At 41.1% G+C, this 18,870-nt stretch overlaps 2 protein-coding genes across 4 annotated transcripts in view; both read right to left on the reverse strand.

Annotated features, from left to right (window-relative positions):
* Positions 1 to 18,870, reverse strand: part of EOGT (EGF domain specific O-linked N-acetylglucosamine transferase) — a 669,726-nt gene that overhangs the window by 520,894 nt on the left and 129,962 nt on the right. The gene's annotated exons all lie outside the window — the stretch shown is intronic.
* Positions 1 to 18,870, reverse strand: part of TAFA4 (TAFA chemokine like family member 4) — a 198,479-nt gene that overhangs the window by 132,878 nt on the left and 46,731 nt on the right. Inside the window, exon 1 of one of the 3 annotated variants that reach the window (XM_087923636.1) lies at positions 6,743 to 6,810. The exons of the other annotated variants lie outside the window; for them this stretch is intronic. The gene's annotated coding sequence lies outside the window, so the exon portion shown is untranslated. Of the gene's footprint in view, positions 1 to 6,742; positions 6,811 to 18,870 lie in introns of those variants that run through there. 3 annotated transcript variants of the gene reach the window in all.

Consider the following 18,870-nt stretch of genomic DNA (forward strand, 5'->3'; position numbering starts at 1 on the left):
CGGTTGTTAACATTCTAAGCAGTTCGGAGAACCGGTTGTTAGAAGAAATTGCTAGCCTAATCCTGTGAGGAAGGCAGGAAGGAAACATTCTGGTCTTGCTTACAGAAACTTCCTCTACATTAACCCTTATTACTTTCTTGTCAGGACTAGACTTCCTGTCTCTGGAACTTCTCTGGGTTTTTTCCCCCCCCCTTTGCTGGTACTTTGCTTGTGTGGAGTGACCATTCAAAGTTACAATGGCACTGAAAAAAGTGAGTTATGACTATTTTTCACACTTAGGACAGTTGCAGCATCCCCACAGTCATTAGAGGCCAGGCGAGGAGATGAGTGCCTCTTTGTGAGTGAGGTTGAGTTGGCCACACCCAGCCAGTCACATGACCACCAAGCCACACCCACCAACTAAGCCACGCCCACAGAACCAGTTGTTAAGAAAATTGAATCCCACCCCTGGCAATGGGCGATGGCTGGAGGCTCAGAGAGATGATTCTGTGTGCCTCTTCCAGCACATGTGCCATAGGTTTGCCATCACGGACCTAGGTCCTAGGATATTGTAATGGAGAGGCATAGTACATGTGCAAATCTCAGCAGTGTAAACTTTTTAATTGAGAGATGGAAATTTTGTCAATGTGCCTATTATGATGATTAGGGTCAGTCACACAATCAACCAGATGTTTGGACTGGATCTGGCATTTTTATATATCGACAGAATCCTTCCTAAGGACCTGGAATAAGCAGGAATTCCAGGTCTTTAGGAGGGACCTGGAATTGTCACAGGATCTAAGCTGTTCTGAGTAAAGCTGGTTTTTTGCAATTGACTGATGGTGATTTTACCAATGTTGACGGTGTTCAAGTGATGTTTTGGGGTTGCACCCAAGGCACTCAACACTATTGCTATTTTCCTTTCCTTCCTCAGTCGTTCAGCTAGATCAGGGGTATCAAACTAAAGGGCTTGGGGCCAGATCTGGGATGCTTAGATCTGGCCTGAGAGGCCACCCTAGAAATAGCAAAGGACTAGCCCGCGATGTCTCTGCAGTGAAAGGCAGCCTGCCTAAGCTCCGTTTTCTTGCAGAGGGTTTGTTGCAGCCAAAAACAGAGCTCGGGAGCCCATTTTCGCTGGCAGAGCGTGCAGGGCGCCCCACACAATTAATGTCGAGCTAGCCATTTCCCTGGTCACACCCACCCTGCCCCGCCCGGGTCAAATGCAACCCTGATGTGGCCCTCAATGAAATTGAGTTTGACACCACTGAGCTAGATGAATTTCTATGCTGCCAAATTTTTCCAGAAGTATTAATTTTGCTATTCTGCTGCCTGGATTACAGTAAATACTTATAGAGGCTATTGTACCTGCAGGATTCTTCAATCTATGTTTCTTCTTCACACTTAAACATTTTTGAATGCCCAACTGATCATGTACTCTTCCATAATCAGAGGGGCATTTCCAGAAGTACTGATGTTTCTTCTTTGTGTTTCCACAGAGAAAGGAATTCAGTTTTCAGTCACCAATGACTTTATGCTTAAGTCATAAAGATACACTAAGCTGTGTTGGAGCCATTTAAGATGCAAACTGAAGCAATATTCTCCTTGTTAGTTTACAGCAGCCATTTTACTTCACTTTGAATGTTTCTCTGCACGCGTACCACAGAAGAACAGAAACCACCTGACTTGAAACAAAGTGGTTGTGTGAGGTGACCTGGCTCTGACTCAACTTTTAGTGACCTCCTCCAGCACTTTCCTTTAAGTGCTAAAGTCGATCAACAGCAGCCTCTTTTGCATAGGCCAGTTAACAAATAAGTCGTATACCCATGCAATATCCCACAGAGAATTCTCAGGTGGGTTTTAGAGAAGCATGGATGCTACCAGAGTAGGTTTATAAGTAGCATTGTACTGCAAAATCTAAATGTGTTCCATGAGAATCAGAAATGGACTTTCCTCCTCATTCTTAATCCATCTTCTCTACATTGATTCCTAGCTATGTTCATGGGTGCAGAGAGAGCAGAAGCCAGTGTTGGACCTGGCCGGACACAAAGCAATGCAACACGAGATGAAGGGAAAACGGCAGAGCAGCCCAGAAGAGGCAGAAACCTGAGTGCCACTAGTCAAGACAGTTTAAAATAGTTCCAGAGCTGGTATTCAGCTAGTTCTGACTGATCCTGGTGGACTGGTAGGGAAAATTTTGACTGGTTCAGAGAACCTGTAGGGAAATTTTTGACTGGCCCCGCCCACTTGCCCCCGCTCATATCTCTCCAACTCTCCCATATTCTGTTGTTTATTAGCTCAGCTGATTCACGTGGCAGAGCAGATTGCCGCACCTCAGCTGAGCTAAAAACAGCAAAGCTCACCATCGTTGATAAAGAGGGCGATCTCTGAGCCCTGTGCATGTGCATATGATACACACGTTTGGCGCAAAGGGTTTGGCCCTGTCTGCCTTGGCAAAAAAAGGGGGGGTTAGGGTTGGGGTTATACACATGTTTGGCGTGTACGAGCAGTAGGTGTTGATATATTTTTTGCAGCATTGATACAGAGGGCAATGTTTGAGCACTGAGCATGCGCATGCGAAGCGAGCTCTCCAAACTGGTAGGAAACATTTTTGAAACCCACCACCGGATAGCTCACCCTCTGCAGTGCACCAAGGATAAGCATGCAAGTGTCAAACAGAATGACAGCAATTTAGGCTATCCAGACTTCATTATACCTAGCATCTGTAGATTTCTGTAGATTTCCCTGACATCTATGCCATATGCGGAATAAATAAAACAATAAATTGATCCCAGACCAAAGGGTCATGCATACATTCCTTTCCAAGCATACAATACTGATAAAATCTTCAATCATCTCCCCATCTCATAATTCATTTCCTTAAATAGCCTAAAGAAGCATGGGGAAAGTAGCAATTAAAACCTGTCATTCCCAACCTATATACTTACGATCGCTGGAGAAATGCAACAGTTTGGTTGCCACATTTCATTAAAAGAGACAATTCTGTCATGTTTATTTCCTGAGCAAATGTGTGCAACTATTATGGGAGGGGGGAAAATGGACTGTATAATTCATTATTATAAGCCTAGCTTCAATTGAGCTCCTGGTAATTGAAGGTCAAGTTGAGCCCAGGGACTGGAAGGGGAACAATTATAAACAGTTGCAACAAAAGCTTCTGCATTTCTAAGAGAAGGAAGGAGCTTTGCTGGCTCATTATTTTGTGGGACATATGTCAGTAAGGACCACTGGGACTTCTTCGCCAGCCATTTCTCAAACCAAAGACCTGCTTGTACGGAAGTCTAGTGATGGGATTCAAGGAAACACTGATCCAATGTAACTCAGAAGATCCCCCCGGCAATTATTTTGAACCAGCTGCATGACCAGATGTGCATCCGCTACCTGAACTTTCCCCACCTAAATAGAAAGCACCAAGGCCCCTACTCTGCATCCCATTTTATTACTGCCTATTAAATTGGATTGGCAGTGTGAGATGAAGTGAGAAGACAAGAGGGTTCACTTGGGGAATATGAGAAGGACTGCCAAGGCAGGAAATATGAAATCCCATCCTGCTACTTCAGCTCCTGACAACAGAATAGCGGCTTTGATTTATTTGACCTGATCAATTATATCTGGGAGGTGCACAGCAGAAGCATGAACACTAGTAGGTCAGGTTGATCGGGGACTGCTCCTGCATTCCAAGTTGCATAAAAGGCTCTCTGTTTTCCTTTTTCTTCTCTCTCTCGAACATCTTGGCTCAATTCATGCCAAACAAATAGCAGAGGCATCGGAATTGCATGCGGCGGTTTTTCCTCCTTTTTCTTTCATTAAGTCACGTTAATTTTTCTTTCTTTGACACCAACAAACTTGGTTCTTTTTTTCCATGAAACCACCCAAAATAATTGGCTCTTTCAGTCAGAGCTACAGCTTGAGCTCGGTCTCAAACAGCGAGGGTAAGAGATATCTGGCCAAATAGGTAGCATATGTGCTCCTTGAGCGGAATTGTGTTATACTCCTTACTACCCATCCTCTCTCACTTCTGATTGTATGACTGAAACTTTGTCGCATGAATCCTTACGATTTATATTGACTGTTTCCTAGTATGGTTTGATTGCTTATTGTACCCTATGACTGTTATTGTTGTACCTTATGATTCTTGACTCTGAACAATAAAGAATTTTATTCTATTCTGTTCTGTTCTATTCTATTTCATTAGAGAATGATAGTTCTGTGGTTATCAACTTCTTTTTTATGGTACTAGCTTATGATTTCAATTTATACACCACCAAGAATTGTTGTGGGATAGATAGATAGATGGATGGATATAAGGCAGGCAGGTAGACAGACAGCCAGGGATGCAAGCAGGCAAATAGATTTCTGACCTTGAGAACCCAGTCCTATCAATTGGAGCTGATAAGTGAAAACTGTGAACTCCTAGAGGGAGGGGACAACTAAAAAACTCACTTCAAAACATCTTCACCAATGTTGTCTAACAGGGTAAATAAGCTTGAAAAATCTGAAGAATTCAACATGATTGTTTGTCCTTCTTGACATTTCTTTACCTGTCTGCTAGGGAAGGATAACAAATGGTACCCATGTTCTTCCTAATGATAAACACGCCCTGAAAAATGTATAAAAATAAGTATTTCATAAATGCTTGAAGCAGATAACAGAATGCCTGATTTTGCTACATGTATTGATACAATCTGTACCCCACTCACATTTTACTGCTTAAAAAAAAAAATCTCCAAATGGAAGGAAACCTAAAGTAAATAAGGATAGTATCCAGAATAAGACCAGAATCACGTATGTAAGGGGAAGGTCCTGCTGGGTGAGGTGTTTTTGGTTTTTTGGGGAGACTGAGTACAGCTTACACTAGACATGGCTATTCTGGGAAAGAGCCTCTAATGACTCATACACATAGCATAAACAACACAATCTTCTCCTGACCTTCTGGAGCACTGAGGTTTTTGACTGCAGCCGCCCCCTTGAGCATTGGTGTCATGGTAAAAGAAAGTTATTAATTAGCAGTCATGTTTACACTTTCGATGATTTGCAAAGACTCTGCCCTGAAATGTGTGGTCTGCAGAAAGAGGCAATTTGACAGCTACCAAATTGAGTTCTTGTTCCTATACTGTAACTTTTACAGAGGCTGATAGGACACAACAGTGAGTCTGACCTCTTGCCTGGTGTAACTAGAATAACTGTTATTTTGATAGGATTGATTTTTACTGTAGAACATTCTGAATGGTTCTTATATTTACCTGTTAGGCCTCCCCATTATAGTCCTGACAGCATCATTCATAATAGGTTTTTATTTATGCGACACACTAAGAGGAAGCTGCACAGATTCAGGCAATGCATAAACTTGCAGATTTAAAATGAGCAATTTAACCCAGGAAGCGCTAATATTGCAACAAAATCATTTGGGCTTAAGGTTCAAGAAGGGCATTTTACCTTTTGACTATAGCAACTTTCTAAATCACAACATTCTTTTAAGCTAATTGCTGCTTTTCCCATCAAGATTTATATATTATGAAATGCCCTTTCTAGTCTTCTATAGTCATTTATTCCCAATGCAATTTTACACATACACACATTTAGATAGATAGATAGATAGATTGATAGATAGATAGATAGATAGATAGATAGATAGATAGATAGATAGATAGACAGACAGACGGACGTGCTAGTCGTTCCCGGCTCTAGAGGGCAGTGCTCATTTCTGTTACAAAGCCAAAGAGCCAGCGCTGTCCAAAGACGTCTGTGGCAGGAAGGCGCACAGAACGCTGTTACTTTCCTACCAAAGTGGTCCCTATTTTTCTATGTGCATTTTTACATACTTTTCAACTGCTGGCTTGGCAGAAGCTAGGACAAATAACTGGAGTTCACTCCGTTACGCAGTGATAGGGATTTGAACTGCTGAACTGCTGACTTTTCTGATCTTAGCCACTGTGTCCCAGATGGATGGATGGATGGATGGATGGATGGATGGATGGATGGATACATACATACATACATACATACATACATACATACATACAGTGGTGGGATTCATTTTTTTTTTACTACCGGTTCTGTGGGCGTGGCTTGGGGAAGGATACTGTAAAATCTCCAGTCAGAGGTGGTATTAGCCGGTTCTCCAAACTACTCAAAATTTCCATGACCGGTTCTCCAGAACTGATCAGAACCTGCCGAATACCACCACTGGATGGATGGATGGATGGATGGATGGATGGATGGATGGATGGATGGATAGATAGATAGATAGATAGATAGATAGATAGATAGATAGATAGACAGACAGACAGACAGACAGACACAATCATCTTGTTTAATGAGTGGGATATTTTACCCACAAACACACCAAGCAATGAAATATGAATGTGGATTTGAATATGAATTAAATTATGAATGTGGATTTAATCTGAATTATTCCCAAATTTGTCTTCTTGTTTAAAAATAAGCGGCCCATTGCTTGTTCTCACTCCCTCTACAGTATCACCATTTTAAGAAGTGCTTGTGTAACATTTATAACTATGAAATAAACAAGTATAGCATGTTTGCAACATTTACAAAATGAAGGCTATTAAAAAGCAGCTGAGAAAGAATCTATTATCACCAATGTAATGTTAATGAAATACATTTTCCAAGAAATGTTAGAAGAAGCACAAGCATGGAGATAAATCAACTCATGCTATTATTGTTCAGGTAGCTTTAAAAATCATCAAAGCAAAAAAATAACAAAGTAAAACAAAAATGCACTTACCAAATCTTTAACATAATCTGCTGTCCAAGTCAGACTGTCCTTTAATAGCCTAAACAAATGTGAACTGCAATGGATAGTTAACATCAAATCCCTATAGGCCAATTATTTCTGTTTCTGTTCTACTTTTTTAAATGATTGGGCCATTTTTTTAAAAAATAAAATTGGGCTTTAGTCCTAACTTCATGTACAGCGAACAAATTGAATGTGAAAAAATAAAAATAAAAAAACTAACCTGCTCTTGAGTTATCATGATTTGGTTCCTTCGGTAAAGGTAAAGGTTCCCCTCGCACATATACGAGCTAGTCATTTCCGGCTCTAGGGATAGTGCTTATCTCCGTTACAAAGCCGAAGAGCCAGTGCTTCCGAAGACGTCTCCAGCATGACTAAATGCCAAAAGCACACAGAACTGTTACTTTCCCACCAAAGTGGTCCCTATTTTTCTACTTTTATTTTTACATGCTTTCGAACTGCTAGGTTGGCAGAAGCTGGGACAAATAACGGGAGCTCACTCTGTTACGCGGTGCTAGGGATTCGAACCGCTGAACTGCTGACCTTTCTGATTGACCAGCTCAGTGTCTTAGCCACTTAGCTTTCTCTTTTCTGATTTTTTTAAAAAAATACTGCCCATGAATGTGTGTAATAGCATGTGAAAATGACCCTAGGAAACAGTAGGGAGAGCCACAGACTAGACATTGGTCAGATAAGCAGCAGCTGGGTCCACAGAAGGAAAGTGGGCATGGCAAACTTCTCAGACGGGACTCTCCCTAGTTTCTTGAACTGTAAAGGGAAGAGGGTGGGGGGAGGAAGAGTTGTACTTTCAGATTTGCAAGATTCGGTTAATGCATGGGTGTCAAACTCGAGTCACGTTGCTGCCACATGACGTTTCACAACATTTTTCCCATTTGCAGTGCTGGGGTAGACGTGGCCTGTGCATCCAGCCCATGAGCTGCCAGTTTGACACTCCTGTGTTAATGTAATCCTATAGTAAAAATAGTACTTCTTGTCTGTATTAGTAGAAATATTAATATATTTAAAAACTGCTTTAATATAACTGAAACGATGAAGAACAAAACAGAACTCAAATGTAGACACACAGAGGCACCCAAATAAAACACGAAAAAAACCCACAAAAGTAATAAAATCCATAAAACGTTTTCAAACTAAACACAGTTCTATTTTTAAATAACTATTGTTTAATAACTATTTTCTATTTTTAAATAAGATTAAACTTTGATTACTCCAAAATCATTCTGTTCAGTGTTTCATTATGTCAGTGAAGGAACTGTTCAAGGGCTGATGATACATTTCATCAAGCCAAAATGTGGTGCACAAATGTCTTTTTTAAGAACATGTACTGTAACAGTCTTTTTGCAATATTCAACAGATCCAAAGTTCTCTGTAAATAGATAATTCCAAATTTGGTGGCTATAATTCAACAATTAAATCTTTGAATCTCATCCTCGAATCTGATTCACCATATGAAAGATATTCAATCAAAATGGAACGACTAGAGGGCGTGACCCAATCTATTAGGATGATCTTCATTTGTCCTGCTGCTTTCATTAACATCTCTTTGTCACAATTACAGGCTTCCAAGGGATTTCCAGGAATCGCTGAGACAGGATTAAAAAGGAGCTCCCAAAAACCCAGCAGGTGTCTGAACCCCTAATGTACCCATGAACACATCCTCTTAACACATGGCAGGTTTTCCTTCCTTAATTTTCATTTTCAAAAGATTGCTTTAATTAAAAACAATAATAATTGAATAGGAAGCTGTGCTGCCACAAAGGGAAGTCACAGCCTTTGAAGTCTCTTGATTCTTAAGAGAGCTTGTAGCTCCAGCCTGGTTCCATATGCCATCTTAAGAAAATACAAACGATAGCCAGTGCCTTATTTAGATGTCTCTCCCTCTGGCTAAGAAAATGACAAGACTAAGCTAAAAAAACAGAGCATATATTGGGAAGTACGGAACATCTTCATCAGTTGAACAAAGTATTATTTTGCCTAGTTAGAGCTATGAAAGCAGCCATCTTGGGAAGCCATCCAGGGGTGGGATTCAAATTTTTAACAACTGGTGCTGTGGGTGTGGCTTAGGTGGTAGGCGTGGCTTGGTGGTCATGTGACTGGATGGACATAGCTTGGTGGTCATGTTATTGGCTGGGTGTAGCCAACTGAACATCATTCACATCAAGGCACGCATCTCCTCGCTTGGCCTCTCATGACTGGGGGGATGCTGCAACAGTCCGTAAGTGTGAAAAATGATCATGTCACTTTTTTAAGTGCCATTGTAACTTTGAATGGTCACTCCACACAAACAAAGTACCAGCAAAGGAGGGGGAAAAAACTCCAAAGAAGTTTCTGAGACAGGAAGTCTAGTCCTGCTGAGAATGTAATAAGGGTTAAAGGAGAGGCAGTTTCTGTAAGCAGCACCAGAATGTTTCCTTCCTGCCTTCCTTACAGGATTAGGCCAGTAATTTATTCTAACAACCGGTTCTCCAAACTGCTTAGAATGTTAACAACTGGTTTTAGTGAATAGGTGTGAACTGGTAGAATCCCACCCCTGAAGCCATCTCTTCCAATGGTTGTCATTCTTGGGGAATATACAGAATCCAGTCTAAATGTGCCTACCAACTCCAGAGTATTGTCATCCTGATTCAGTTTCTTCATAAATCAAGATTTTTGATGAGGAAAATGTTATGTATATAGAAACCTCTTATCTACCTAAATAGGCCCTGATGGTATAGCTATGCAAATCCTTAGAAAGAGGTATTTCAGAGCCCATATGAAGCATTTCTTTTTTAATAATTAAATCAGCCACAGGATTATTCAACTACAGGATTGTAAATAAGCCACAGGATTGGTCAACAATGTTCAAGGTTACAATGGCACCAGGAAAAGGGAGTTATGACTGGTCCTTGCACATATGACCACTGCAGCATACCCATGGTCACGTAATCAAAATTTAGGTGCTTGGAAACCACCCTGTGTTTACATTGGCTGCAGACTGATTTGTAACCTTTCCAGTTGGCTTCTGAGGGAAGCCAGATTTGCTTAACAATCACATTATTCACTTAATAACCAACTTACTTAGCAGTAGGAACCGATTGTAACTTACAATTGTGGTTGTAAGTCAAGGACTACCTGTGCTTCAGAAACTATTTCCATTTGTCTCCACACCATGTTTCATTGCTGTGCATGAGTCTGCTAAGAGTACAGGGTAATTGCCACTAGGCACATGTACCACCATTTAACGCAGCATTTTCTTCATAATTCTAATTTTTACTTTCAGATGAAATTTTTTTAAAAATCTACTATATGGACCTTCAATGAAGCATGTAGACTTTTCAAATAAATTCTGAGCAACCTGACATCAAAGTGGAATTGTCAGTTTGTCAGGAATCTACAGTCCTACCAGCTCTCTGAACAGTAGGTATTAACAGGTGTTTTTTACAGTTACATTTGAGGTATAAAATGTTCCAGCCTCGGAGCAATTTTCTCTCCAATATGTTCAGTCTAAAGTGCTGTTGCCATTTTTAATAAATCTGCTCATTTGATAATACTGTGACAGATTTGCACAATTGGAGAACCCTCTGTGGTCAGAGTGGTCCTTCTGACTAAATTCCACTAAAAGTTGCCCCCCCCCCAAGGTAATTTGTAGCGTGATACAAAAAGGGGGAAATCATTGAGACAAGAAGCACCTTGAAAATGTAGAAGAGAAAAAAAACATTACAATTCATTTACAGCCATTTGTTTATTAAAAAGTTACAATGGCACAGAAAAAAGTGGCTTAGGGCCATTTTTCATACTTATGACCATTATATGATCCTTTGATCAAAATATGAATGCTTGTATTTATGGCAAATGCACTGTCCCGCATCATGTGATCACCTTTTGCGATGTTCTGACAAGGGGAAAGCCCAGAGTCACTTAACAATCGTGTTACTAATAACTGCAGTGATTTTCTTAACAACTGTCTCAGGAAAGGTTGTAAAATGGGGAAAAACTCACTTAACAACTGTCGTGCTTAGCAACTGAAATTTTGAGCTCAGTTGTGGTCGTAAGTTAATATACATTTTTATAGGGTTGACCGCTGTCAGCAGATTCTGAGATTTTTTTAAAAAAATTGTGATATGAATAAAAAAAAACCCCTCCATTCTCTCTTTTTTATATAAAGCATTTGGATAAAGGACAGTACCAGAGGTGATGTTCAGCAGGTTCTGACCAGTTCTGGAGAAACAGTAGCAGAAATTTTGAGTAGTTCGGAGAACCAGCAAATACCACCTCTGACTGGAGATTTTACAGTATCCTTCCCCGCCATGTCCACCAAGCCACGCCCACAGAACCAGTAGTAAAAAAAATTGAATCCCACCACTGGACAGTACCATGGGATTGACAGGCAGCTTCTGTATATGCAGCCTTCCTGCTGCAGCTCACTTAACCCCTGGGAAATAGTATGCAGGAATGGCCTTGGGAGAGGGGAAGGGAAGAGCCCAAAGCTGCATAACGGGCAGAGAAAGAAATTCAGGATCCTCCCTAACTGTTCTGGCTGTAAAAAGAGAAGGCAAGACATTTGTGCTTTCAGACTTATGAGATTCTTTTAATGTAGCCCTGCAATAAAGTAGAATTAGTTTCATCTGATCATGTGTCCTATCTGAGTTACCTCAGAAAGTTGACATCCTGGGCCACTAGTTCTCTATAACTGTGCATTAAATCTCTTTTAATTAGAGATTTGATTTATTATCAGCAGGGTTATGTGCTGCAAATTATTATTATTATAATTATAATTATATTATAATTATAATTATAATTATTATTATTATTATTATTATTATTATTATTATTATTATTACAAAAATGACAGTGTACACAACATACGAGATAACTATGCTGGGTTTCATATCACAAATCACTAGTCGAACACTTCCCAAGCGTTTAGGACTGCATGATGTATCAGCGGATTATGTGAGCAGATCCCAGTAAGGTGGCCTTCTGAAGCTGACCAATGGTGATTTTGTCAGTGCCAATTGTTTTTATGTGCTTGCCTAGGTTTTTAGGCACAGCACCCAGTCTGCCAAGTACCACTGGAACCACCTGCACTGGTTTATGCCAGAGTCTCTGCAGTTCGATTTTCAAGTCCTGATATCTGGTGATTTTTTCAAGTTGTTTCTTGTCGATTCTGCTGTCACCAGGTATGGCAATGTTGACAATCCACACTTTTTTCTTCTCCACAATCATGATATCTGGGGTATTGCGTTCCAAAACTTTGTCAGTCTGTATTTGAAAGTCCCACAGTAGTTTTGCATGCTCTTCTTCGACCACTTTTTCAGGCTTATGATCCCACCAGTTCTTTGCTACAGACAGATGGTAGTTCTGACACAAATTCCAGTGGACTATCTGAGCAACTAGGTTGTGACACTGTTTGTAGTCAGCCTAAGCGATTGTCTTGCAACAGCTCAGTATGTGATCGATGGTTTCATCAGTTTCTTTGCAGAGTCTGCAAACCATTATTATTATTATTATTATTATTATTATTATTATTATTATTATTATTATTATTATTATTATTATTATTATTTAGATGTAATTGTTTCAACTGCCTTTCTGTTGGTTTTTTTTGTTTTAAAGTTTTCCATGTGAATCACTGAAGCTGTTTTGAAATATGCCATACGAGCCTTGCAAATAAATAAGACAAGGACCATCTGTGAACAAAACATTTTTTTCTATTATCTAGTTATGACTAACTCCAATTTCCAAGTCAGAACAATGATGCAGGCTCATTGGTGGTGCCATAATTCCTCACCACTGAGCTGGTCAATGACAAATTATCTTCTACCCTCCCCCAAAAATGGGGAATTTGCACCCTCTAAAAAACAGAATAAATCCTCAGATATTGCAAATTAACATTCAGCAAAGACTAACCGGTTATCATTTCGGTCTCCTGCTGCACTTTTGAGATTCAATGTACACACTATGTACTGCATCTAATAGGAATAGCTTGAGTCATGCTCTCTCCAGAGACAAGGCCTACTTGACTAGGAAACATTTGTACCAGGTACAACAGCCCTAACAGACCCTCGACAGCATCTGCGCAAGAGGAACGTTACATATGTATAACCCAGTCATCCATCAAATATTTCACATCATTTTACAGAAATGCCTCTCTCCATGAAAAAAAAAAAAAGCCATGGGCTACCTTTCCTCACTTGCTTTCATCCCATCCTGTGGCACGTTGTGGTTGTTCCCTGAATCCTTATTCTACTTTTGAGTTAATTCCCACAAAGCATACTGGGATTTTATTGCTCCTTGCTTTGGTTCAACTCCAACACCCTTGAGATGCTAGGCAGACAGATAAACAGACAATAGATATAGAGAAACAATAAACAAAAAGACACATATATTGATGGTGATAGATAGATAGATAGATAGATAGATAGATAGATAGATAGACAGACAGACAGACAGACAGACGAGAGACAGATATATAGGTGATGAGAGACAAACAGAGTTAGGTAATAGATTGTAAATGGTAGATGATAGTAGTTAGGTGGGTAGATGGGTGAATGGATGGATAGGCAGGCAGGCAGACATAACTTCCTAGAGAAAATCCATAAAGTTTACAAACATCAGTGATTCAAGCTATCCTATGGCAAAGGATCAGCTTAAAAGGTTGAGACAGCCTAACTGCACCTGTATATAAAGCATTTTAGCATGAACTCTGCAAGTCTGCTATGTGAATTTCTGACTTGAACGTTACAAGGCTGCCCTCTTGTGGCTCTCTAAAGCAGAATCCTCAGATCTGCTCCAGCAACAGCAGCTGCTGCCATTTGTGCCTTGCACACTTCATTATCATTTCAGTGGTGTTTTAAAAATAATCAGAAAAGGCCTAAATGAAATCTATCCTGGTTCTCAGACTCCAATTAAATTATTCCTGCCTTCTGGGGAAGTGAAGGAGGATCATTAAACGATATACTTATAATTTACAGTGATAAAAAGATATTTAATATTTCTAATTTGGGTCATAATCTCATTACAACTCATTTCATAGAATGGTGCGCCAATGCTCCCCTATTCTCTCTACTCTTTCTCACCCTCCGACAAATCCTTTCAAAGCCAACCACCCTTGCTGCAAAGCTACTAATCTGAGAATTCTCCTTTGTGCGGATATGAATCACCTATGGAAAATTAAATTGTGTCGTTCTTCATATTCATGTGCCTGGGCCATCATAGTCTCCCATTCATCTTTCTTTTTTCCTTCTGCGCTGTGCCAGATATCAAGCCACTGAGGCAGAAACTTCCCAGTCATTAGTATATGTACTTCTCTACCTGGTTCTCTATTCTGGCTGGACCTACCGTGCCTGACCATTCTAAGAGAAAGTTGAGTTCTTGCTCCTTTTCAGAGTTACTTTATCCTATTTTCCTTTCTGTGGAGGCAAACTGTCCTGAGCAATAAACAGCTTCAGCTATACAAACAGGCGGCGGCCTCCCCTCCAGCAGTTCACCTTTTACCCTCAATCAAAAACCAAGGCGCCACACGATGCCAGAAAAGAACCTGTGATCCCAGAGGAAGAGACCCCACACAGCTGCTGTGCGATGATAGCTGGCTACATAACTGGTAAATAAGGCCCACGACATCCTGACCCCGAGGCTGTCGAATGCACTGACGGTCTGCTCAAGATTGTGCATGGACAGAAAATTGAACAGATGTAATGGAATGTCCTGCTCCTCCCCTCGGGCCAGGATTCGGAAGTAACAAGCGATGGGTTCCTTTGGCACACCTCTGTTTGCAGGGACCAATTTCCTCTAGCCCAGGGATCTCCAACCTTAGCAACTTTAAGACTTGTGGACCTCTGGGAGTTGAAGTCCACAAGTCTTAAAGTTGCCAAGAATAGGATAGGATAGGATAGAATAGGATAGGATAGGATAGGATAGGATAGAATAGAATTCTTTATTGGCCAAGTGTGATTGGATACATAAGGAATTCGTCCTGGTGCAAATGCTCTTAGTGTACATAAAAGATACATTCGTCAAGAGTCAAGAATCATCAGGTACAACACTCAATAATAGTCATAGGGTACAATAAGCAATCAAATCCAAGGTTGCAGACCCCTGCTCTAGCCCACCTGCCTACACTGCTTTCCTTCCATTAAATCATTTTTTTCCTTTACTGAGAAGGGCAGGTTCTATGGTAAGTGGGTGGAAAGAGGAACAATGCTAGCCCTGCCTTGGTATTGTTAAGAAGTACAGGTAGTCCTCGACTTACGATCACAATTGAGCCCAACATTTCTGTTGCTAAGTGAAACATTTGTTAATAGCATTTAGCAATAGTATTTAGACTTATACACCGCTCCGCAGTGCTTTCCAGCCCTCTCTAAGCAATTTATAGTCAGCATATTGCTCCCCAACAAACTCCCGAGAGAGCAATAGTTCCTCATTTTATCGACTTCAGAAGGATGGAAGGCTGAGTCAACCTTGAGCCTAGTGGGCTTTTGAACTACCAAACTGCTGTCAGCCAGCAGTCAGCAGAAGTAGCCTGCAGTACTGCATTCTAACCACTGCGCCACCATGGCTTAAGTGAATTTTGCCCCCCATTTTACTGCAGTTTCTTGCCACATTTGTTAAGTGAACCACTGCAGTTGGCAAGTTGGTGACATGGTTGTTAAATGAATTTGGTTTCTCCATGGACTTTGCTTGTCAAAAGGCCGCAAAAGGGGATTGCATGACCCCGGGACATGGCAACCATCATAAGCATGAATCAGTTACCAGGCATCTGAATTTGTTCATGTGATCAAGGGGATGCTGCAATGGTTGTAAGTGTGAAAAGTGGTCATAAGTCACTTTTTTTCAGTGCCGTTGTTAACTTCAAACAATCACTAAATGACCTGTTATAAGTCGAGGAATATCTGTGAACTGACATATACAGCTAGTTCTTGACTTGCAACCATTCCTTTAGTGATCCTTTGAACTTACAATGGACCTGAAAAAAAAGGGACTTATGACCATTTTTCACACTTAGGACCGTTGCAGCATTCCCCACGGCCACATGATCAAAACTAGGGTGCTTGGCAACTGTTATATGTGGAAATAATATATGCATTTGCCTGTTCCATCTAAGAAAGTATGAAACCAAAGAAACTCCATTTTTGTTCGTAATGTGACCTTTTTACAATGATGACTGGTTATATAACTGTATCTAACAAATATGTACTGTTTTGTAACCTGCTATGTTTTAAAATAAATGTCAGGTTTTTGGCTGGAACATGGGGGTTTGTATTTTGGCATGAGATTTCATGTCAGAAATGATGGGTTGTCCTGACCTGAACGGAACTGGTTAATGACTTATTCTGTTCAGAAGAACATAACAGGAAGATGCCATGAGAACAAGGGTGGTTTCCAGAGAAGAGGTAAAACAGGGGGTACACGATGGGTGTGGCGTAGGGAATTACGTAGTTGGATAGATTGTGAACCCAGGAAAGGGGCAGAGACTGTGTATTTGAACTGGTACTGTATATTAAAACCCTAGTCTTCCTGGGAAAGATGTCTTCTGCTAGCAGAGTTCCCTTTCGCAAAAGCTTAATAATAAAGCTCTTGTCTCTAGATGTGTTTTGTGATTTTTCTCACAGCGACTGGTTCACATTTATGACGGTTGCAGTGTCCCGGGAGTCCCCTTCTGTGACCTTTCACCAGCAAAGCCCAGGGGGAAGACAGATTCAATTAACCACCGAGTTACTACTTTAACAAACCAGTGATTCACTTTATAACTGCGGCAAGAAAAAAAATCACAAAACCAGGCAAAACTCTCACTTAACCGTTGTCTCACTTTGCAACCCCCCCAAAATGGGGCTCATGTTGGCCGTACATTGAGGCCTACCTGTCTTCAACAGACGTTGAAGGAGAGCCAAAAGCACGATCCCCTCCCAATGTCAATATATCAGCAAAGAAGGTCACTTTATGGAGACCATTATGGTGATTCTGCTGCTCGTCTTGGTGTGTCCACGGACCACTGACAGAAAAACCCAAAATCCTCAAGAGTGTTCAGTGCCTCCTATCTCCTAAGAAATTAAGCAGAGCAAGTCCTTCTGTTAAGCATAGGGTTGGACTAGAAGACCTTGAAGGTTCCTTCCAACCCTATTACCCTTTGTTCGGGGTGGGATTCTACCAGTTCTGTCCACCTCTGCAGAACCGGTAGCTCTGAAGAGCAGCAGACATAGAACCAGTTCTATGTCTGCTGATGTTTTTGCCCACCCGCCCACCCGGGCTCTTACCTGATCATTATTTCCTGATTTTTCAACTTCAGCTGTCGAACGAGGCACAGCTGTAGTTTAAAAAGCAGGAAAAGAAGGCTGCTTCAAAGGCTGCTTCTCTGCACACAGCGTGCTGATGATGATTTACAGGCGCGCTCTCGCAGCGTGCAGGGAAGCACATCATAAATCACCGAACCTCGTAAATGATCGAACCAGTAGTTAACCCTGCTGTATCCCACCCCTGCCTATGTTTTATGCTCTAGGAGCCTCCCATGCAAAGTAAATGCTCGAGGCACAAAGTAGGGGTGAGATGTTGGATGTCACATTGCCTTCTTGGCTCACTAACTTAGTATGCAGGCCTTAGGTCAGAAGCCTGTCAAAATATGATTCAATTGCCATCCTATGTGCAGGATGTCATCAGTTCAATCAACAAAATGTCCTGAGCCAGTTCTGAAGCTTAAAGATACCGTTTGAAGGGATCTTCAATGATATCAGGTTGTCACAACATTTCAGAAATTGTATTGTATGTAGGGAGCACATGCCATAAAATGACATACCCTTGAGGGTTGCAAGATGGTTGTAAGCATTTTAGCTAGAGCTACTGACACTGCAGTTGAAAACTACTTTGGGCCGATACTCTGACTTGTAGAAAGTAACTTCATATATCACATAGGAGCCAGCCAGCAACAGGGGTGCTTATATAATTATACACATATTCCCCAATCCTGTTAAATAGAAAGCAGTAGCTATTTAGCCGCTGTATTGATCAAGAGAGCCAGAAAGTGTTATAAATATTCCTCTGCCCGTTTCTTGTTTTAAGGAGTCAGCTAGGCAGAGATTTTGCATTTAAAAATAACTTGCCTTTTGCATTTCCTGTGCTTGTTGTCAGTCTACACATTGGTAAAAGATGAATTAATGTTCAAGGCAAAGTTATGTTCTTAAACTGCGATCTGACCTGGAAATAAGCTTTGAGCTGTATCTCTGTACTTAACCATAGCATCTCATCTGGGGAATTAGTATTTATCTCTGTGGATTGACTTACTTATTAAAACAAACCCACTTGAAAAAGCAAGCGAAAGATTACTTGGTTTCTGTTGTGGCACGCCAGCAGAGCTGGCAGCATACTTGGACAGTGAGGAGGTTGGGGAGGAACATGGCCAGTCCTGGAGTCTGGGAAAGGCTCTGATGAGTGCTCTGCATTGGAGGCAGAGATGGGGTCAGGACCATCCGATAGTTATCAGCTGCCTTCGGAGTCAGAGATCAGCGGGACAGAAGAACAGCCGGAGCCTGTTCCCAATGTGCGCATGCACAGATCCACCAGGAGAAGAGAACAGTTCAGGAATAAGGGTCGACTCGGGAGTAAAGGCACAGGTGGACAGTGAATGGCCCCTCCCATAGGGAATAAAGAGGAGCGAAAGGGGAGTGGGGTTTGCAGGAGACAATTAGTTTGTTTAATTAGTGTGGAGATTTGTTCGTGACTCTCAGAGACTCCTTGCCAAGTATTTTCTTGTACAGCATTGCACTTGGAAGCTCTCCAAGTCTGTTAAAGTCTGTGGTTATAATTCACCCTTGAAAGATTGTTTGCCGAGACTTTGCTGGATGTGAATGATAGGAATTCACATTAGCCTAATAAAAAGGGGTTTTGTCAGGACAAGGAGTCTGCTTCGTGATTTGGTGAAGGCTAGGTCAGAAGAGTTTCAAGAACTCTGACTGCAGGCAGTTTTCAACTTATGAACATAATCAGGACCAGAATTTCTGTTGCTAAGCAAGGTGGTGAAATACACGGATATAATCCATCCCAAAATTTACACACCAGCTCCTTACTAGCTATGATTCTGCAAGTGTGTGAACAGAGGCTGAAGATGAGCATGTCCAACAAACCCACCA

This window comes from Pseudonaja textilis, chromosome 2, assembly GCF_049901715.1.
Source record: "Pseudonaja textilis isolate UNSWEBS1 chromosome 2, rPseTex1.2, whole genome shotgun sequence".
Lineage (NCBI taxonomy): Eukaryota > Metazoa > Chordata > Lepidosauria > Squamata > Elapidae > Pseudonaja > Pseudonaja textilis.